The following is a 23,158-nucleotide window of genomic DNA, read 5'->3' as shown; positions in this document are numbered from 1 at the left end:
AAGAGTAATGAGGGGGGGAAATGATGTTTATATATTGTATCCTGAAACCCTTTAGGGATGAATGGCCAGAAGCCTGAAAATGCACAGTCTCAAATACCGTATAACAGTCTATTTAGCCTCTGTTGCAGTGGATGGGAAGACTCTGTGGGAGGCAGTGGGAATTGGATAGAGTGCTCATGAAGAGTGTTGTCACTCACAAGTGACCTGAACTGTGAAGTCACAGGACAGGACTGTTCCTGTGGTGATTATTTGGTGTTACATACTGAAAGCTAAGACTGATGTCTTTGTAGACTGCCACACACTAAAGTTTTGAATGCTGGGCAGAGACAACCTGGGTCTGCCTCTGGTCCTGCTCTCTTCATGAAGTGATGCGTAATGGGACACACTCTAATCTACCATAGAGTCATTGCTCATGACAAGGTTGTTGATGCCTTACTAACCATAGGTTATGACTATAAAATTAGAGAGCATTTAAATTCTGAAGGCTGCTTATTGCCCCTTTGTTTCATTGTGTTCCTGCTCAACTTTTGCCATGAAATGAATTCTTCATTTTATCCTAATATTTACATTGGATATTAGTTCCCTTTTTGAAGGGAACAATGATGCTAACCTACCCTTGGAGGCAGAAACCAAGTCCTGTTCATTCATAAAAGATTTTAACCCATATGTCGGGTTTTCTTTACACGTACTAGGTCTCAACTACACTGTTCCTCAAAGTACCTGGGTATTTTTGGCCTGACTTGTTGGGGATGGTAGCAGAGGGCCACAGCAGAACAACAGATGGTTTTTGCAGATGCTAAAAGAGGGCCAGATTGACGTGTGAGTTTGTCAGGCATGTAACTAGATATCAAATGCGATCTCAACCTCAAATTTGAAGGAGGAGGCTAGCAGAGGGGCTGAGTGGCTGTCAAGAGGACACAGCAAGTGGTCCATGCTGTATGAAAGCATTTCTACCTCTGGCTTAGTATGGGCTTTCTCAACACCAAAAATGAAGTGTGGAGTCTAAGCCCTACTACTCTCCTGTGTTTATTCACTTGAAATCTGTGATGAGATGGCAACAACAGGAACCAGGAAGGAGGCACACCAGTTGTTCCTCAAACAACCTTTTCGACTGTCCCTTCATTCTGTACCTTTCTCCTTTTGCGATGGGGGAGCATGGGGCTCAGCAAAAGCAAGGTCTGGGGTGCTGGGATGGGGTTAGGGGATCTAGTGATGCTGAAGCTGTGGTGCCCAGGGAGCAAGGAGAGTGTCAGGCAGCACCTCAAAGGCTGACCCATACAAACCTGGGAACTGGTCTTCAGAAGCAGGGCCTGGCTTTGCCTGCTCCACTGATGGTCTCTTGCCTCGTCTTCCCAGTTCCGTGAGTTCAGGAGAGCAAGAGGCAATGCTACTACAGAGCATGCTCATAAGCACCCTTCTCCAAACACCTTCACTGGCTGTTGGCACATTTGTAATAACACAGCTGTACTTGATTGGGTTCTGGAAGAAATGTGCCTGGAGTTTACTATTGCCTTTGGTTTCTTTCTAAACAATATACATATATATATGTATATTTCTACTCTTACTGCTGTGGCTGAAAACTAATCCTGGGAAAAGACCAGCATGGTATTGTAGAAAGTCATTCAGTATTAACAAGAATCTATTTGTCAAGTTCAGGGAGGCAAAGCACCGTTCAGCCATGGCAGGGAGCTATGGTAACCATGCACTTGGACAAGCACATTCAAAAACATCCCCGTGAGGAGCACACAGGGTTTCCTTTAATCTCTCTTAAAAAAAAAAACAGAACTAAAATAACAAATGGCTACAGAATGCACTCATCCAGGAAATCCACCTCATCAGGAAACTCTTGGTTCTTCAGTAAAGCAATTGATGGAAGTATCTTACCTGGAACTCGTCTCTGTAAATAGAAAACAATGGAAGGCTCAGCATTTAGAAAACCTGGTGCCTGTTCCAGAAGTCCTGTGGCTGAAATTAGACTGTTAAAATCTGAGACAACGCTACTGAGTGTGTTAGAGTAGCTACTAGTGAGCAGAAACAGACACACACAAAACCAAAATCCAGGGAGGAGTCGTTTTTTGCAAGTGGCCTGAGCCACCTGATTTGACCAACTCTCCTTTTAGTGGATTAGCGCTCAGGCTGTTGTTACAATCCAAGGTGCTTTTCTAACTCTAACATTGAGCAAGGATAGCAAAAGCTGAGTTTCTTGTGGGGTTTCTCTTGGTGTGGGAGGACTAAGGTTGCAGTCTTTGGATGTGAGTGAAACTGTTAGGTTTGACTGCATGCCTGTGGAAAGAGCTAACGGCTCTCTTGCTGAATGGGTTGATAAAATGTTTGCGTTCTTTTTGTCTCCTATGTCTTGATCCAAGACTTTACACTCAGACGTGAACACATGTAAGACAAATCTAATTTGATAATGCAAGAAGGTCCCAATTTGAGGAAGAGGAAAAGAGGAGGAGCACTCATTTGTAATGGTAGAATACTTCAGGTGAAATTTCCTCTTCTATACAGTAGCAGATCACGAAGCTACAGAGCTGCCACCGGATGCAAACACTGCAGTTGGTCTCCACATGTTAAATACAGACACTCCTGAAGCTGGTAATCAGGCTGGAGGGACAGGACTTTTGCAGGATGATTTCTTTCTGATCTTTAAATTTATTTGGGATTCATTTAAAACAACAGAAAGCTCATGAGGATCTCTCTGAAAATGTAAATGTTTCCTATGTGGGACAGACACACAGCTACCATAAGCGTTACTTTATCTGACCAGGATGTAAGAGATTGATCTCTCTTTTTTCTATCACGGGACTGAAAGTTTCACAGTAAAATTCTGTGGTGAGGGAGAAATAGAGTAGGTTTCCTAAGAGCTTCCCAACAGGAGGGACTTATAAATCCTGCAAATCTGTTAAGTGGAGAAACAAAGATGCTGGGTGGGGAAGGGCTCCCACAAGAAGGCAGTTAGACTGACAGAAGTTTTGCCAGGGAATACTCTATTGCTTCTTTAGAGGGAGAAGCAGCATTCCTCTTCTAGGTGGGGAAGAGCTGCCACCAGAGCTGCCCTGCTGAGCCTAATCAAATATCCCTTTGGGCCATCATCATGTCTCAGACAACAGCCAGTGTGGGATGATTAGGACAACAGTATAAGAATTAGGGCACAAAGAAAGTGCTCTTTCCCTTTCCAGCTTCTCCACATCCACAGTTCAGGGACATCCTGAGGTTGTTTTGAAACTCATATACTTAATAACCACCAGCAGACCTAGCACCTTTGGGTTTGTTCACCATCCCTTTTGGAAGCAAGAGAGAGCAAAGGGGCAGAAACCACCACATTTTTTTACAAGCAATAAATGCTGAGAGACATGGAGAAGAGCATGAGATCTGAGATCCACTGATAAGAGTCTATTGGAGGAGAAGCAAGGGTCAAGGAGAAACTATGATGGTCTTCACTGCATCCAGAATCTGCAGAGGAATTGCAGAGTGTAGGTGTGATTGTAGACTTTAAAGTAGCCAATCTGTTGCTAAAAATCTTGATTATTTTTCTTCCTTTTTTCTTTTCTTAAGCAATAAATAAGTGAAGAGGAACTAAGAGAAAAAGTGGTACTGGGGGAAACAGATGTTTCAAGTACTTTTCATTTGTGGTAGTACAGGTACGCTTGTGGTGAGCAGATGTCAGTGGTACTTTTCAAAGCCTCCACTTATCAGGAACAAGAGAACAAAGGACGATGTGAGCGGTGTAGGAGCAAAGCACCTGCCCAACTGACTGGTAGCTGGTGTGTGTTCCCTGCTGATGTGTGAGCAGAACCTCTACAGGGGTTTTGCTGGTGAGGAGCAGTGAGCACCATTCCTCTGGCAGGCAGCTGTGCTCACAACTCCTCTGCTGCCAGGGCTGAGAAAAGATTGTGGAGAAGTTGTTATAGAGCCCCAAGACATTGCCATCTTTCTTAATTTAATTACAGGATAACTCTGTTGGGGAAATGCCCAAAATCTTGTTTCTTGCAGTTAGGTTGACAACATACAATACACTCTCTTTTTTGAGCCCTTTTCTGGCATATACTCTTCTAATTACATCAAAGATTGCCTATATGCCTTCATTTTCAAGGCATTCTGCTGTTTATCCCCGCCCTACTAATTGCCTTTCACCATTAATGAGATACCAACTCCTGCCTCTAATCTCTATGGCCAATTTAAACATCTTTCAGACAAGCCTCTTCATGCTTTCTGCTGTGCTGCTCCTCAGGTTTTGGAGGCACTTTGTGCAAACAGTGTCAAGGGTCTCGAGTCATTCTTCTGTTTCCTGATTAAAATATTTGGTTTTGTTTTTCCCCAAAATCTTGGGATGTTTTCAAGAGGGTTACAAGAAAAATGTTAAAACATACAATTTCAGGATCTGATTGGCTGAGGAACTGGTAGCACAAATCATAGAATAGTTAGGGTTGGAAAAGACCTTAAGAAAACTGGGTGAGTTCATTTTATAAACGCCACTCAAATAGGTAATGAACATATGGGTTAATTTCAAGGATACTGATGTCTTGTCTGCTAGTGTCAATCCAGTTTGGAGCAAACAAGTATTTCCACCTCGTATCTTACGAGCACAAACAAGCCCATACAGGAACTCTTGTAAGAAGTGTCAGATCTGTATCACAAAAAAGGCACAATGACTTGATCCCTTTACTCTGTTCAGTACTTGAGAATTTTTACTCATGTATTTATCGTCTGAATGAACAAAGCAAATATCTTATGGGAACGTATTTTATGTGAATCAAATCTATGAGTTGATTGCTCTTTCTTACAAGTATTCATTCCAGTCCCCCCATGCATTAAGCATAGGGCTTGAAAAAAAGTTTTGCCTTAAAACATTGCTTCTTTTATGTTTGTACCCACTTCCAGCATCCTGAATAGGCATCTTTGTATGGACAGAGGACATTGCCCAATGCAGTAACTAAGCCTAGCTGTGCCATTCTGTGGCTTTGGAAGACAATGCTGTCCATTCAAACTCCAGGCACTTTAACATATCCATTAAAACTATGAAAAAGTTAAAAAGTCATCATTAAGTTGTTATGATTAGAGCTCAGAGATTACTGCTGTAATAAAGAAAAGCAGCTACTTGTCCACTGTATCTCCAGTTTGGAAGGATGCATACCAATGAAATTTGTAATTTACTTGATTTTTTTTTACTGTTTTCTTGCAGTAAAGCCAAGACTCCCCTTGGATTAGGCAGTCAACATCCATCTTTAGTGAGCTGTTAGAGCCCTTGTATAAGCACAAAGCCATGGAATGGTTGAGGCTGGAAGGGACGTCTGGAGGTCATCTTGTCCAACCCCCATGCTCAAGCAGTGTCACCTACAGCAGGTTGCCCAAAGCCATCTTCAGATGGCTTTTGAATATCTCCAGGGATGGAGACTGCACAGCCTCAACCAACAAACTCTTCCAGTGCTCAGTCACCCCCACGGTAAAATCGTATTTCCTGATGTTTGCAGGAAATCTGGTTTCCAAGATTGGTTGTTTATCCCCTTCCCCAGGATCAAGGTGGTGCCAACAGGCCTGTGGTTCCCTAGGTCTTCCTTCTCCCCTGTTTTGAAGATAGGAGTGATGTTTGATGTTTACTCCTGAGCCACTTCTCCCAATCCAAATGATTGTTCAATGATACTCAAGTGGCCTCACAACGACATCAGTCCTCTCCCTAGCACTTCTTCCTGGCCAGGTGGCCTATAGCAGACACTCACTACAATGTTATCCAAAAGTTTCAGCTCTATAGTCCTTATCCATAGGCTCTTGGTTGGCTCATTATCCATCTAGGCAAAGTTCCATGCACTCAACAGTCATGCTCCGTGACTGTTCTGTCATATAGAGAACAGCCTGTCCTTCCCAAGAGCCTGCATCCCTCTGTTGGAGCACACCAGCCATGTGGGCCATTCCGCCATGTGGGCCATTCCACCATGTCTCTGTGACCCCTAAACGACCACAGCCCTAAAAGCTTCACACAGATCTCTGATTCCTCATGTTCAGTCCCCATGCTGTATGCATACAGGCACTTTGAGGGGGGCACACTGGCTTGCTGGTGGGTTTTCCCATAACAGTGCCATTTAGGCACTTCCTTGCTGACATGCAATATTGCCTGTAGGCAATTGAGATGACCTTGCCTAACCCTTTGTTGTTGATTTTATGTTCCCTTACATTCATGTCACCCTGGGCCTTTCACTTGTCAACCCTGTCCATCACTCCCTCACAGGACTGCTGGTTAACTCTCTACTTTCCCAGTTATAACACATAACTTTCTGTTCCATCCTCTAGAATAGCTGTTCTGCAGAATTGCTTATGCCTCCTGGATAAACAAAAAGACCAAATCAAGTTTATTTTAAGAATGCATGATAGGGACAGAAAATTCTGTCCTTGTATATTTATGCTTACTGGAGTCACTGGTCTTGTCATGCTCTACGGGAAAGACTACACAATTTGTGCATTGGTGCTGTTTAAAGGTAGCTAGGAGTAACTGTCTCTTTAATGCAAACAAATGTTACTCAAGTCTCTTCCAAAAACCTGAACCGCACAATAAGCTTTGACAGAAAAGAAATGGCTCGCTATGTTCACATGTTTATGAATATTTCTGAATAAACTCAAAGGTCATACAGTTCTCAAGTGGTCAAACAATGGTATACCACAGTGGCTGTTTCATCGTCTCTCTCCTTCTGTCTCTATCCAAGCCTGAACACGCTTTCAGCTTCATGCCATAGTCTAAGTGAAGATATAAAATGTGTTAGGGTGAGGACTGAATGTTTCTGACACACACAATATGAACTTCACAGAAAACTGAGAAATAAAGAAAACTATGACTGCCCTCTTCAGAAATCTGTCCTTTTAGATTCAAAAGAGTCTGTGGTCCAAGCTCATGATAATAGATTTAAACCAATGAATAATTTGATCTAGAAAGAAGGAAAATGGTGTTACAGGAGGATTTACATTTCACTCGGGAGAAGCTGAAACCCTGGTGCAAACATGCTATGGCAACCCGATCCATTAATGTTATGATCTGCAATAGCTTAGCCTCTGTTTACTCTGGGCTAACATGGTGCTGGTGAACAGTGCCTGTCTTTCAGCCCTGCAGATGAAAGGCTTTTGTCCATTCAAGGAGCACATACTGTGCTCCCATGGTTGCTTCATCGCCCTGATGCCGGGCCCTACTACCTGCCCTGGAAAGAGGCACAGAGACACAGGGGTGCCCTGCAAGCAGAGTTGGTATTTTCTTATCAAGGGCTTTTCTTAACTCTAAGCCACCAACTCTGACTTCATTCTGGCTACCATGGAAAAGCACTCCCTGGTACCAGGCCATCATCCTCATTAGCAGCCAGGCACAGGCAATTGTGCCAGCAGCAGAGTAGGAAAAAGAGTGTGTCAAGAAGCTGCATATGAGGAGAGAGAACTAAAAACCCTGAGAGTCTCAAACTGCACAGGACGGTAGCAGGCAAATTGGAGATACTCAGATGTGAATTTTGTCTCATCCTGAGCTACCCAGAGAACCATGTGAAAAGGAAGTAACACATCTGTTAAAAAAGGTATCTGTCAAAAATACAAAGAAAGTTAAGAAAGGTCAATTAGGTAACAAAGAACACCGAATTTCCAGAAATAAATAAATACAGTTAAAGTGCTTACAGTACAACTGAGTAAAAAGATGTTGGGAAGCGCCTGTCTGATCCAAATACGTCTTTCAATAGGATATTGACATCCAAAACTGTGGAAAATGTAGGTGGAATTTCCCAATTTAAACTTAGAGAACAAAAATCAAACTGCACCAGGATGCAAAATAAAACCAACAAAGTTCCAAGTGTTGGAAGAGGAAAAGCCTGTGTTAGCTTGGATTATATTAAACAAACACTAGGAAAAAAACAACAATGAAAATGGGCAGAGGAGAATGGAAGTTAAAAGGTCCAAGAAGCAGTCTGCCAAAGGCAGTGATCATACACTAACAACAGGGAGCAGTGTGTTGGGCTGCACAAGGAAATATCAAAGGCTAAAGCAGCTGCCAATATTTGCAAAGAGACAGTATACTTGTCAGGAGCAAAACTATTTTAAAAAACCCAAAAGCAAGAACTGAAAATGGTCACCAAGAAACTAAGTAAATGTATTTTGTACAACACATTAGAAATATTCAGATGGCATTCTATGATTAAAGGGAGTGCTGTATCAAGAGACTGAAACACCTACTTACTGGCTGAAATCTTAATACACATTTACCAGGCAGTAGGCTATTAAGTTAATGTGCAGCAAGAAAAACAATGAAAAAAATGTATTCTTGTTAAACACAATTCACAATGTATAGCAGGGAAATAATTTTCCAGGCATAAATAGCTTAAATATAAAGATGAACTAAAACCTTGGAAATAAATGGCTTACAACTGATTTTGAGATGCAAATATTTATTCCATGCTTGTAAACATGCCAAGGCTTGTCAGGAAGATGTGTATATTAGGTAGACATGTACTCACAGACACAATGATCAATTTAGAAATATTTTAAAGTGCAAGAAGGAAACTGATGTAATAAAAGATATAGTTGTACTGCCAAAAAAAATTTATCTACGAATGTTTCCTTAGTGCTCCAGAAATAATGTGAAGAGGAATCTGATAAATAAAATAGCAAAGAAAAGCTAATTAAATGGCTTAATTCTGTAGTAATTGTGGAAAATGAAGGTGTAAAAGTCTGCTTAGCTTTAGCTCCAGTATACTGCTAGCCTGAAATGAATGTAGGTGTAGAAGTATAGCAAAGAATGTGGAATGTGAAAAAAGCAGAAATGTCCAAGAAAAGTTTGTAATGATAACTGCAGAAACTTCAGATATGCAGTTGAAAATGGCCTCGATTTGTGTGCATGTGCTTGAAAGAAATTCTATACTAGTTTGGATTACTTTCTCACAGAAATAGTATTGCTCAAGTACAAAATATGTAGTCTAATTAAGTCCCCCATAAATAATATCTGGTATGTTTGTGATGCCATACAAATATGATAACTGCTTATAAATGGTACCCAATTTGTTTCTTGTAAGTTCAAATGTTTTGCAAAAGGATATGGCTGTACCTGTTTTCTATTGAGTATAGGAGATCCACAATCCTGTATTCAGTACAGGCGTTTTAAAAGACTAGGGAGCTAAGCCCAAACTCTTAATTGACATATCTGAAAGTATTTGAAGCTGGGAAGGGTTCGATGAAAAGCTGAGAACTGGACTTTCATACAGAACAATGGGCAGTATTAAAGGTATGAATTTTGTGGTCTGTTACTTGCACAAGGGAAAATAAAACTGAAAATGCTCTAGAAAAAAGCAGACTTGAGACAGTGGCAAACAAGGTGGAAAAGACTGAAGACTTTTCTAAGTTTACATCAGGTCTCTGCAAGATGATTACTGAACATGATCAGTCATATAAAAGGAATAGTGAACATTTGAATTCTTACACAGAAAGGGAAAGGAGAAAAAAAGGAGAAGTAAGAGTTTCTAAGTTAAAAAACAAGACAGGCTGTTAAAAATTTGACATATTTGAGGGATAGGAATGAGGCAAACTTTGCAGCAAGGAAGTGTTAGGAGCTGTTCTGGAGAGTCATGAAATGATGCATGAAAGTGCCTTGGCTAATCTTTTTTTCCTTATGTAAGACAGAGTTGTAAACATAATTGTCCCTTCATGAAACAGCATGATGGATCAGGATCAGCTGCTGATATGAAGCAGTGCAGGATATACCAGGTTTCCGTCAATACTTCATCCTGCCCTACTCTCCTTTTTTCCCTCCTACAGTCTTTAAACTCTGTTTTAAAAATACACCTTTCTTAAAAGTTCAGAATAGATGGGAGGCTGCAATCATTTATACAGAAAATAAATTAAGCCAAAGAGTTTAAAAATAGACAATGTTAACTGGATTATCCATGAACTGGTGAATTGTTTGTAACAGTTTGGTGCAGAAGTTATTTCTGTCTTATTACTCACACTCTCCTCTTTTCCAGTAGCATAGTGGGAGCGAGCCCTGAACAAACAAGAAAAGGAACAAAAAATAAAGATTTTAAACTTGAATTGCGAATGGAACATTTCAGAGGATTAACCGAGGGTCTGTTAGAAGCTGAATGAAAAGAAAACACGCGGTTACGGCACAGCAGTGCGATTGTTTCCATTCACCGTTTATCTGAGTTTTCTCCAGCGAATGAGATTAAAGCTACAACAGCAGATATGGAATTTTGTTGGAAAGGTCACTTTTAAAAAATTATTAACTCCATGCGCATGAGAGAGCAAGGACTTGTGGCCATTTCATGGGAAACCTAAGCCCCAAAAGCCTCAGCAATGCAATAGTTGCTGCAGCACCGCGGGGAAGCCATGTTGTGAAGTCTGCTGCAGCCACAGAGTTTGTGATAACCAGGGTTTAGATGGAGGAGTGCATGGAGACCCATGGAGAAAACAATCTATAGATTATTTTCATCCATAAACCCAGGGAAGCTGCAGCTCCCAGAGGTGAGTGGGATCTTGACTCAAACACCAACCTGAGCAAAAGGATTCATAGAATCATAGAATGGTTTCAGATTAAGGAAAATGTTTCTTGCAAAGTGCATCAAATAAAATTAACGCAAACCAAGCATTGCATAAAAGAAATAACAGGAGCATAATAAGCAGAAGGAGAGGAACATCAACGCTGAAGTTGCAGGGCTGTCAGGGAGTGAAGGCTCAGGCCCACGTCTGCAGCAAGCAGCGGTGTCAGGTTAAGGCTTCCCTCACACGGTGAGGGCCGGGCCCGGGGGACACCACAGGGTCCTGTCATGGCTCTGCCTGGCCTCATGTGGGGCCTCCCACACCCATGGGCCCTATGTGAGCGCAGCCCAGGGCCCTCAGGCCCTGCCCGGCCCGGTGAGTGGGGTGCTGCTCTGCAGCTCAGCTCTGCCTGAGGAGCACCTTGCTCCGAGCCTCCACCCTGGCTGCGGGTATGGTCTTGTCCCCATGGCTGTGCTGGGAGCAGAACCCCTGCAGGGTGGCTGTTTGCACTGCCGCGCCACAGCACCATGGTCCTGTCAGTCAGACCCAGCTGCTGCCATTGCCTGCAGGCAGCAGCACAGGCCCTGCCGCCCTGGGCATCCCCTTGCACCGGGCCCCGAAGGAGCAGGTGCTGCTCCCTGGCCCAGAGCTGGCAGCTTTGCTGTGCATGCAGGCTTCATCTGAGGAATGCTCCCCTGAGGAAGGGCTGTGGTTTTAATGTCTAATCATTAGTGCAGAGCTGTGCTATGACAAACAAGTATGCAGGTGAGTAATGCGTTTAATCTGACTCCCTGTTTCAAAGCAGGCCAGGCCAAACCTTTGCCTTGTGGTTGTGTTTTGTGTTACCTGAACCCTGCATCTCTCTCCTCTGTTCTACCTCTGGAAGATAAAATGTTTGAGCATGTTGTGTTTGGTTGTCTATTAACACCCTTCTTCCCCTCTGCTCTCTTCTGGCCTAGCTTCATTAAGAACCTTTGTAAATGGATGTGTATACTGTATTTTAAAGTTGTAGGGTTTTTCCCTGCTTCTTTGTTAAGTGTTGGGGAGGGGTGGTTCTCAAGACATGGACAGGCAGATTGCTTTACCTGAAATTCTGTTCCTCTTAACAAGAAACTTCAAGTTTTCTTCCCCAAAGAGTATCCAGTGCTCCCTAGCTAGACTAATGAGGGAGGCTTTCAGTCTAACCCTTTAGACTCCATTCTTGATCAGTCTTACACCAGAAGATCCAGCTCAGGTTATTTATAGGAAAAACTTGGTGAAATGACTGCCTGATATTACTGATCAGCAGAAAGAGGTTTCATTGCAGTGTAACAACTGCTCCTTTAACTTACTTTCCTAAAAACACAGCGCAGAAAAACATGTGGTAGTCACAGTCCCATGAGCCAGTTCTGACCTATCTTTGTCCAGTGGTTCAAATGCTTTATTTACAGTACCACATTTCTTTAAGTTATTGTCCTGGGTTCAGCAGTAGCAGTCATGTTTAAACCACGACAGTTATGTATCAGTTTTATGGAATAGCTGAACCAGAAGAAACCCAGAAACTACAGCTTCTGAACACGTATAGGTTCAGAAGAGCAGGATGCTTGAAATTCTCCCTTTTTTTTTGCTCCAGGCACATGCTCGAGTTGAGAGTCACGTAAGAGGCAGAAAAACTGGCAGAAGATGAAGATATGAAGATTGCCTAATTCTGTGAGTAAAAACATCAAAACATGAGTCTTGCATTCCTGAGAACAGGAAGACTCTCAGGTAACTTTCCTTTTCGCAGCGAACGTCTTGTCAGTAGGCACTTGCAGTGTTTTACTACTTCAGGATTTTCCTTAGGGTGTGGGCACCTATGTGCAGGGCAGACTTTCTCATCTCATTGTTTCTGTATTTTTTCATCTGCCTTCTCAAATCAAGATTCAGCCAAATCCCTGCAAGCAGTCTGAAATCTTAATCAGACTTCCTGTCTTTTTTTCCAATTGGAAGCTTCTTAGGTGTCTGGTATCTATTTTAAGGACAGGGGAAGGATTAAAATCAGTGTTTAACCTGACTTACAATTATTGGCCCAGAGCTTCCCAAGAATTTGGGCACTTGAATGTCTGATGGTTGTTGAAATCCTCCACGTTGGTTCTCTTAGCTACATTGCTTCCAAATAGGGTAGCACAGACACTGTGCTTAGCATCAGATACAATGATTAGCAAGTTATCTTGCTCTTTGCAGTCCCAACCTTCACCTAATCTTGAAGCCAAAATAAACTTCTGTTTTTCCTCCTTTAGGAGTGCTTCTGGTACTAGTTCTTCAGTTTTGCTGAGTTTTCTGGCAGGGAAACTAAGGGTTCTTCCTGCGACAAAGACATGTTAAGGCACCTTTACCAAGAGTACGTATGGTACTAGGAGTATCTGGATATCCATGCATGTTCGCAGTATAGATGTCAAAGAGAAAAATGAGGCAACATGGGATCTTTTCTTGCAGAAGCTGCTAAGTCCTTTATAGCAGTACTTGATGTTGGCAGCTACAAGGGCTGCCACAGTAGGCACCCTGAGTTTAGAATGCTTCTCAGCATCATAGATGCAGCCTTGTTTTCCAGTCCTACAGATTTTGCTATGAGCATCAGAGTAAAAATAATGAACCCAATTTCTCAGACAGTTGCTTATGCATTAGACTGCCCTGCTCTTGCACTCCTTCCACCCTCTCCTGCAAAGGCTGAAGTCTTCTGTGTAGCACTGTTTAAAGTTATAGAACTACATCCTGACAGGAATGATATGGGTAAGACAAATAAATTAATCCTGATCTTCTTCCAAGTTATGAAGAATGTGAGTTGTAAGTGTATAGTGGAATCTGAGAATAGGTTGCACAATGGCTGTATTGTACGTGATTGTACAGAGATACTATCAGAAAGCTGGCAGTAAACTTGCTCTTACTATAAAGCAGAGGAAAGGAATCCAGACACACTGTATGAAAACCAGTCAACGTAGCTGATGGTAAGTGCTGGCACTGCGCAGCGTAAATATGATTTGATTTAACCTATCAGCTTCTTCTCAAGTGTACAAGAGTACATTTGTACTCTTGTACAACTGTACAAGTTGTACAGCAAGAGGCTATGGAAAAGATCGCAGGAGAGTCAGGTATGTAGATACATCCCTGCCTCTGAAATGGACATAATGACCATGCTGGTATTAAGGTAAGTACACGGACTTTCTGAGGAGGTGTCACTAGAAAAAAAACTGTTCTCTCAGATGGGGACTGGTGGAGACGGTCAAGAATAAAGGCCTGGATGACTTACTGGAGGTGGTATGGGTGCAGTACTTTCCTTGTGTATCAGGGTTATGTGTAAAACTTTGTTAAATCGGATTCTGAGCAACCTGATATAGTTGAAGATGTCCTCACTCATTGCAGGGGGAGTTGGACTAGGTGGCCTTTAAAGATCTCTTCCAACCTGGACTATTCATTAAGCACAATTCCTTCCTGAGCTTGCTAGAATCTAGTGAGTGTGAACTGATCCTTTCTCAGTGGGATAACTTATTCTGAGTGCCAGGGAGAGCTTCCTGTTAGCAGTTTCCAAACCTTCTAGATGGCAGCCTTATCTGTGATTTCACTTCCAATTCCACTATCCTATTTTCATAGCTAGCACTTCTACCAGCAGTGAAACATCATCTGTGACCCTTCAGGAGGCTTTAAGTGTTAACTTGGAGCACTTGTTTAGGGGACAACTTTATTATGAAACAGAGAAAAAGATATCTATTGTTTAATATTGCTTGTCTTAACACGCCTTGTTCACATCAGATTTGTGTTGAATGATCCAGTTTGTTCTGTGATTTTGTCAAAGCAATGATAAATACACAGCTAATGGATGTTCTATTTTTCAAAGTATGTAAAAGATAAACAAGGAGATTATTTTCATCAGCTGTCTTCAGACACCCTTATGCTGTATTACAAAGACTAGACAATAGAAATACATGTGATCAGAACAGTATCCAATGGCTTTTATCTTCTTACCATTAATACGTCTCAGTGAAATGTTCCAGTGAATGAGCACACTGTTTGAGGTGTAGTAGTACCCTTCTGTGGTACCCTCTAACTTGCTGTGCTTCAGTTTTTCAAGACTTACCATAGAATCACAGAATGGTTTGGGTTGGAAGAGACCTTAAAGCTCATCCAGTTCCAACCCCCTGCTATGGGCAGGGATACCTTCCACTAGACCAGGTTGCTCAAAGCTCTGTTCAACCTGGCCTTAAACACTTGTCAAAACTGTGGGTGATCTGATCTGGTATCAGTTATTGTCCCACTTTGAGGAGGAAGGTGCGCCAAGTGACTTCAGAGGACTCTTCTGATCATCCCTTCATGTTTTTCTTCTTGTGATTTTATAGTCCTTGATTTATTGCATATTAGCACATTGGCAGCATTTAAGCAGTGAATGCAATATTCCAAGAAAAGCATGCAGACCATCAGGAAACTTTGGTCTCTGATTTGACAAAATTAAAGTGGATATACAGTTATGGCAATGAGGAAGCTTGTTAAGAAAAAAAACAAAACCCAAACAAATTTTGTGGGTAGATAAAGAATTATTGTCTGAAGGCTGGGATCCAAGCACTGTTCACCTACACTATATTCACTATATAAGTAAAGCGAGGAAATAAAAAATTACACCAACTTCTGACAGCCACAGTCTTGATTACTACATTTCTGTCACAGTTAGTAGAGAACTGTCAGAAGCTTTCTAAAATTATTACACTGACTGGTGCCAGCAGTATTTTAATTTCTTTTTAGTTTAGCCACAGCTGATTGAACTTTAAGAATTGAACTGCGTCTATACCTTTCTGTAACAAATCTTCTCCCTTTGCACTGGAGCCCGGAACATTTCAGTGGTCTGAATTCTTAGCAGCAAGAGAAACCAAATTATTCATTATTGTAACTTCACTACAGTGGACTCTGATTAGGCTTTCTGTGGAGCCTAAAAGGGTGGATGTGGGGTAAGTTACAGGATATTTATCCTTTTTTGTGGCATATCCCAGATCTTCTGCCTAGTTGACAAATGCATTCTCTTCATCTGTTGCATAATGCACCTGGTGGTATATTCACATCTGTAGAGGTATGGGATGAGATGATCATCTTAGTGTGCTGACAGGTGATCTTTGGCGTAATTATGACCCCTGACTTGATTGAGAAACGCTCATTATGCTGGAAAGAAGTAAAGCTTTCTTTTCCTTAATGTGTGTGCTTCAGGCTTTTAGAAGCGTTCTACTAACAGTTGTTTGCATCAAGGATTAAAGTCTTTGTTCTTGTCTGTCCCTGGCCACTGATACACCTATTGTGTGGTATTCAGTGTCAAGCATGAAAAAGCAGCAACCCTGGTGTGCATGTGTGGGTGTACATAGACTTTGCACACAGAACAGACTCTTGGCCCCTGTTGCAGGATACCAGGGCATAAAAAATCTCCTTTGTATGGGGAAGTAATGATGGTTCTCCAGAGACAGCTCTGCTGCTGCTATACTGCAGCTATATGGCTGAAGTTGGGGCTGTAGCACAGGCTGGGGCAAAGAACAACACGCTCTGTAAAAAGACATTCCTTTCTCCCTCAGGAAAGTGAAAACCAAAGCTCTCTCCAAAGTCCTCCTTGGTTTGATGGAATCTGTTGTGAAGTGCTGTGTCCAAAATTGAACAAAACATATGATAATGTCAGGAAATCATGTCAAATTTGTTGCCCCAAATGTTGCAGTTCAGGAGTATGATGCCAATGTCTCATTACTACAATGTGAACCCTTCAGAGTGTAGCCTAATAGTGTGGTACTAGAATCTCCTCACAGTCCTGGTTTGTTTGTGATGCAAACATAATGCTGTTGTGCAACTGACTGCAGCTCCCTTAGGCCATTTAGAAAAAACACTAACTATAATATCCAGCAAACACACTGAGATGCAGTGATTATTAAAGAAGGTTAATATTTTAATTAGTGAGAACTACTTGGAGTATGAAGTTTTGGAGAACTGACCATTCAATAGCTCTTTCCTGTCTCCTTCATTTTCCTGTGGATGATGACACATGGACACATGACATATGGAGGAACATCCGTATTCTTCATTTATTTGAAGAACAGAGAACACTAATATTGACACAATTAACTTCCCTGATATACCAAAGCTAAAGCACATTTTCTCTTCTTAATTGTATTCTCTTTCCTTAGAGAAGTGGAGATTGTCCCTACTACAGCATTACAGCTAAGATTTGACATGACTAGAAGTCATGTATGCTAAAGATTTCAGTTAGCCTTTGAATGTCCTTTGTAATAACATTTATGCATTGTATGCATTGGCAGTCGAACCATGTTGTAATGGCTTTTTTGTGACAGCTAAACGATTTATTTGTTGCAAACTCAGGTTTAAATTTCAGAAAGTGTCCCAGGGTTCCCCAATGTCAAAGGTGCTACTGCAGAGCAAAAAGTATTAGGCTTAGTGTACAAAATTTGAACTCATCCAGAAGAAAATCATGGAATCAAAACCTGTTTCTTAGGTCTACCAACACTGAAATTTAATCAAACTTTATTCCTTTATCGGCCTTTTAGTAGAAATGCCAAGTATTGCTGAGTAATAGCAACAGTTCAGCAGAACAGTGACTTCTGTGCCTGCAGTCTGGCACTTGTAATGCAGCGAAATTCCATGTGGATGTGAATGTCTTTCAGGTACACTGCAAAGATCTGTGGAAGGAACAGGAAGCTGTTTACATCTGGGAATAATAGACCATTGTGTATTCTTCCACCACTTCAATGAATAATCCTGAGAAACATGATAAAAGAATCCACAGAGTGAAATATATTAACGTTAAACATGGCTCACTTTTGAACAAAAGCAAAGTTAAATAATTGCAAGACTGCTCTGAGAAACTTTAAAGGTTTACTACATTAATAGATGATGATGGAATTTAATAAGTAATCTATCTGAGTGCTCCAACCTGTATCAGTAGTCAGCAGTCAGAAGACTGTTGCTTAAGAAAGTCATACAGGAGCTCATTAATTGCCACAGTGCTATTTGAACTGTTTCTATTTCACTAAGATAACTGCATCTTGGGTTTCTTGTGTTTTATTTAGCTTAGTTTTTCAACTTAAAATTACTGACTACTAGATCTCAGAATTTAGACAGTAGAATAAAGACAGTAAAAATGTCTGGAAATTTCTCTGTAGAAAGTCTTTCTTTAATCAGTAGGAGGTTTCTTTTGCCATGTCCCCATGAGAAAAAGTAAACAAATAAAGAATAGGTACAATTGCTCATTTAGAAAAGTCAAAGTATAACTGAAGTGTTACAAAAAAGAATTGGAGAACACATAAAATATGTACATACATTTAAAAGTGAACAAAGAAAGAGGAACAAATCTATACTTCCCTAATTGCAAGGAAAGATGAAAAATTCATATTCCTTAAAACAATGTTAGAATATAAACCAAAGGTTTTTATTGAATGACCCTATATGAAGGCTTACAGCTCTCCTTATAGAAAAATGAGTAAAGCAGGGGTTTGATCAAGTTTGCTTTGCCTGTAAGGATTTAATCAAAAACTTCTTGAAACTTGTCATTCTTGATCTTTTCTCTGAAACAAACCCTAGTAGAAGGGTAAGCTTATCTGATACTTTCTGCTATATGTTTGCCACTGTTTCTTGCTCTACCTGTTTGTTGGCTACCCTGAAATGTGTGACTTCTTTAAGGAATGAGGTTTTGGATACATACTTGAACCCAGAAGCACTCCTCTAACACAGTGGTTGTAAGAATATTCTAGAGGAACCTTCGATAGAGAGCTATTTAACTAAGAGTTTATCAAAAGGATGTTAGAAAGTATATGTTAAGAAGCACAAGTAAAGCAGAGTGATAGCTGTATATATGATCATGATATAAATACCCAAAAAAGGCAGAAACAGAATTTACATGTGAACTTCTGGAGTTTAGAGTAAGCTTTTATTCAGGATACAGCTTTAGTAAGCTTGCTATATCCAGGCTTGAAAAAGATGCTTACACAAGTATATGCCAATTAATAAACACAGTTTGTGTGTAGGTAATCAAACAAAACATTGCATAAATGTTCTTTTGAAAATCTGTGATGAGCAGCTGTATCTATTGACTGCTGATGCTCTTTTGGTCTCTGTTGGCACACCAAAGGAGAAAATAGCCCACAGAGATTGCATTCACCCCACATCCAGAGGGTTAATTCTTCCAGAGGAAGGAAACACTAGTTAGGAGATATTTACCTATACCTGTGAAGGCTTTAGTCTTTGGTGTCATTCATCTGTTAGTACTTGAAGACAGGAAATTCTCTAAGATCCTCAGACGAGCCCTGTTCTGGCTTTGTCTTGGGGCATTAAAGAAAAGTACCTTTTATTCCTTTTCTGGTAACATCATATATTTTAGCTTCTATTAAGGACGAATAAATTCAAATTCTATGTAAGGAGAAAAAGCCATGATCAGTCAAGTGCATATGCCAGTTCCTTTAGTATGTGTACACAGGGACTGACAGAACTTTGAGTATAGGGATATGACCCTTAAGAGAATTCATCACTGAGTTAGCCAACATGGCAAATTGTTTTGAAGATCAATAAAGCAGAAAATCAGAAGTGGAAGCCTCCATGATTATACTAAATAGTTCAAATGAGAAGAAAGAATGCATTCATTTTTCTTTTCAAGCCAGCCAAAACACTTCAAGTATTTGAGTGCAAGTCTGTGGAATGCAGGCGCTTTGCCCACATTGAAAATGAAGTTATAGTGAACTTTCTTTGAACAGCCATAGTGCTGTCAAGGCTATGGAAAATGATTTGACTTTGATTTTTCTCTTTGATTAATGGAAACTGCTCACTTTGATCAAGTAAGCCTTTGAAAAAATGCAGCTTTCTTATTAGCATGATTGTTAGATACCCAGATCCCAACATACAAATGCTTTTGGTGTTAGTGGGGAATGGGCCATGCTCAATCCACTGCTGCTCGATTGCTTCAGATCATGCATTTTACAGGACTATCAGTTACTCTTCTAGCAGATACTGTTCCTATATTAAAGAAGGACCAGGAGTGGCAGGAAAACTGATCCAGGCAACAGTAGAGCCATTAGTCTGACTCAAAAATGAGCAAAGGTTTAGAATAGATTTTAAAGGAAAGAAGTAATTAAGTTTTGACAATAAAATGGAACATACGTTTTTCCAAAGGTAGATCATGCTGTACTGATCTGATATCTTTGATGGAAGAAATTATCTAGTTAAGAGAAATGGTGTTGATTTAGTTTGCCTGGGCTTCAGGAGAACCTGGAATGTGGTACCAGTTTGAAAATCTTGCAGTAGAGAGAGCTGCACTTTGGATGGACACAATAAAGGTATACAGGGTCTTCAGAGCCATTGATGTGTGGTATGATCAAAATGTAGGATAGAAAGGAGAGAGTGCATGTGACAGACTTGAATTATTGAGTACAGCAGGGTAAAGCTACATCTCTAAAGGCCTGAGAAGAGGCAGTGCTAATAACTGATGTGTTAAGGGCAACAATCTAGTTATATGTTTTATTTTTTGAGACATAGTAACTGAGGAACTGTGGAGGTTTCTCTGCATATTCTCTTTGCCTTTTTATGTTTTTTTTAATGTTTTCTTATGTAATGAATACTGCTTTTTCATGTGTAATAAGTGTATGCTACGTTCCCTCCTTTCCTCTGCCAGGAGGGAAAATATATCTCTTCCATTCGCAGATCAGAGCACCAACAGTTGCAGAACTTGTTTATAAAATACCAAACCCAAATATATTTTGCATTGTTTATTTAAATAATAAACTTTAAATAGCTTTGAATTATGGAAAAGCTGGGTGGCAAATCAACTACCCTGAGATGAACAGAGTTTATGCAGAGAATGCAGCCCAAGCACTAATCCTGTTATCTGCTTCCAGAGGTCTTGCTGGCTTCTTGTTAGGTTGCCCTGTCACTTCGTCTATTTGCCTCAGCACTCAAACATATCAGTAACATATAGAGGTATTACTGTAATCTTATTTTTTACATGGAAAATCTTATCCCCACATCAAGCACTGAAGATCACCCTGTTTGACTGTGACCAAGATTTCTCCCTGCCAAATGTTTGTTTGAGACACACCTGCACTTACAAACGTATCTACAGGTGATTTGAATATATATCATCCATTTTCATTAGTTTACTTGGGGCAAATAATACACTGGTTTTCGTGTAACTGATATTATTATGCTCTGGGCTACCATGAGAGTATAAACGTTAATGGTTATCCACGTATGGAGATAAAGGGTGCCATATGCAGATACTCCTATATATAAATGTATGCAACTTTTTTCTATTGTTAAGAGTTTGTTAATGATAATCTTTCCCAGATTTAGTCGTCCAGATTGAAAATGAGCAGGTTTAATTTTTACTTGTTACTTTTTGCAATTAAAGCTAGAATTAATTTGATATTTCCAAAGCAAGATTAGTGTATTATGTTGCAGATCACTGTTTTAGAAGATAGGAGAGTAATAACTAATACCTGCCACAAGCCATCAGATGACAAAAGTGTATGAAGTCAGCCCTTTAGGCTCCTGTTTGTTACATTTTAGGAAAATATGCATTTCAAACATGGACTTAATGAAGCTGAATGTTTTCTCTATGTTACTGAGAGGTGTTCTTTCCTGGCACCAGCTCCAGTACTTCTGTTTGTACTTTACGGATGATTTTAAAGACTAGGGAGGGTCATAAGAATAATCAAAGTACCTGAAACATGTTTATAATGAGTATATTTCCAAGTCACCAGCTGCTTTTCCACCTTGCAGACCAAAGTTTGATTGCAGAAGCCTATTCAGTCTGCCTGGAGAAATGTTTAATGAGATTCTAGTGCTGGTGACCGACTTCAGGCAAATTCAGGCTGGCAAAAAAGGTGAAAAATGTTTATTAGGAAGAATATGAGCAGTGGTGAGTTAAAATAGGTGAACTGAAGATGGACTCCTTATTAAAAACAAGGTATTTTTTTGAAAAACATGTTTTAGTCCAAACCCATGGATTTAGTTTCAGGCAATAACTGCATCATGTATGAACTCTTCAAGGAACTAGGTGAGATAACCGAAGTCTCTTGTCCCATTAGATCAAGTAATCTTTTCCCCATCCTGCAGCTCTTGGTCACTTCACTAGGAAGCTCTCATACATCCATAATGTGAACCAGAAAGTTATCAATGTTATTCCAGGAATGGGAAAAGAACTTTGTGAAAATACACCCATATTTGGATGCTTTATATCTCTCTAAATAAGTCTTTTAAGTCGTAGAATTTTTCAGCTATATTCTTCAAGAACTGTGTGTATGGCAAGCAGGACTTCCCAGCTTTGCAGGAGCTGTGGGATTCTGTAATACAGGGTAGCACAGCTGAAAACATGGGCACTTTTCTCCTTTGCTGTAACTTCTCCTTTTCCCACCACAGGTGGAAGTTAAAGTGAATTTAAAAAAAGCTCTACTAGAGAGAGCAGCAAAGTTACCTAAAAGACTTAAAATATCCTCTTCAGTTTGCACCATGTTATTCTGTATTATCAGCATTTGCTGATCTCTCTCATGTCTGCAAATGTAAGCAAGTTAAAACACTTTTTTGTGATCTGCTGTTCCTTTTCTGTAACATAAATATATATCCCCATGCTTTTGATAAAAACATGAGAGTGAGATAAGGGAAGAAAAAGCCCTCTTATTTCTCTAATACTAGAGACACTTACCGCGATATGTTGGAAGCTTCTGCTTAGGCTCCCTAATATCAAGTGCACTCCATCAGGATCAGTTTGCTTTATTAGTACGCCTTTTAATTTAGGCTTTCTGGGTGTGGATTTGCTTTCTGTTGTACTTGCAGATAAGGACAACGAGCTTTTGATGATTCTCTGGGTATTTCTGTCGTAAAAACATACCTGATGATTGTTACCTGTATGTCATACTTTTGTCACAGTTGGTTTGTTGATAGTTTAACTTGTGAAGTTTTATAGGTAACGTATAACTGATACACTTGAGGTTTTAGCTGATGAGGTGTTGCTCTGCCAAACAGGATACAGGACAAAGATCATCTGGAGATTATTCAATCTTAAAAGCTTTTTAAATTGTGATTAGCCAAAATAATAAAAAACTGGCCTTCATCCATCAGAGGATAAATAAATCATAGACAACAAAACAAATGTATTGGGGAGCAAACTCCAGTGAACTTCTGTGGCTTTTCTTCCTTTTTTTTTAAATGAACAGTAGTTAACATAGTTCTATTCCTGCTGAAGGTATGAAATCATCAACTTTATCAAGAAAACCACTTAAACATTTTTTAATGGAAACCATACCACTTTTTATCTTTACAGGAATTGAACACATCCGGTTTGTACTGTGGACAAGGCTCTTAGGGTGCTGTCCTTCCCTTTGGATAGGTGTGTACCAGTGATACACATCTTTAGGAGGTCAGTGTGATCTAGTGATGAAGTCTGATTTTCGTTTCCCAAACTAAACTGTGTTGCAGACTGCAGAGTCTCAGTTTTGAGGTACGAATTAGAGTGTGGTATGAACTAAAAGACAAGCTTAGGCAGAGATGTTGATGCAAAACTACAGGGAGCTACTGTGTCCCTAATCAGATCTAAAGCTTTTGTGAGCTCAGTTTGCTGTCAGTGTCAACACGTCAGGCTTACAGAGTCTAGTTTAAATCATACTTCTTCCTGCTTATGACAGAGGTGCAGTCA

The 23,158-nt window shown here is 40.4% G+C and overlaps 1 long non-coding RNA gene across 1 annotated transcript; it reads left to right on the top strand.

The window, feature by feature from the left end:
- The first annotated feature begins 11,137 nt into the window (after positions 1-11,137).
- Positions 11,138-22,855, top strand: LOC130596413 (uncharacterized). Its single transcript, XR_008971519.1, has 3 exons — positions 11,138-11,253; positions 12,101-12,177; positions 22,787-22,855. It is a non-coding gene; the product is annotated as an uncharacterized LOC130596413 (long non-coding RNA).
- Positions 22,856-23,158: the final 303 nt, after the last annotated feature.

This window comes from Pezoporus wallicus, unplaced genomic scaffold (genome assembly GCF_028554395.1).
Source record: "Pezoporus wallicus isolate ANWC-B61680 ecotype Strahan unplaced genomic scaffold, APGP_CSIRO_Pwel_v1 contig_8673, whole genome shotgun sequence".
Lineage (NCBI taxonomy): Eukaryota > Metazoa > Chordata > Aves > Psittaciformes > Psittacidae > Pezoporus > Pezoporus wallicus.
Note: the sequence above shows the minus strand (reverse complement) of the source record. Positions and strands in the feature narration are given on the sequence as shown.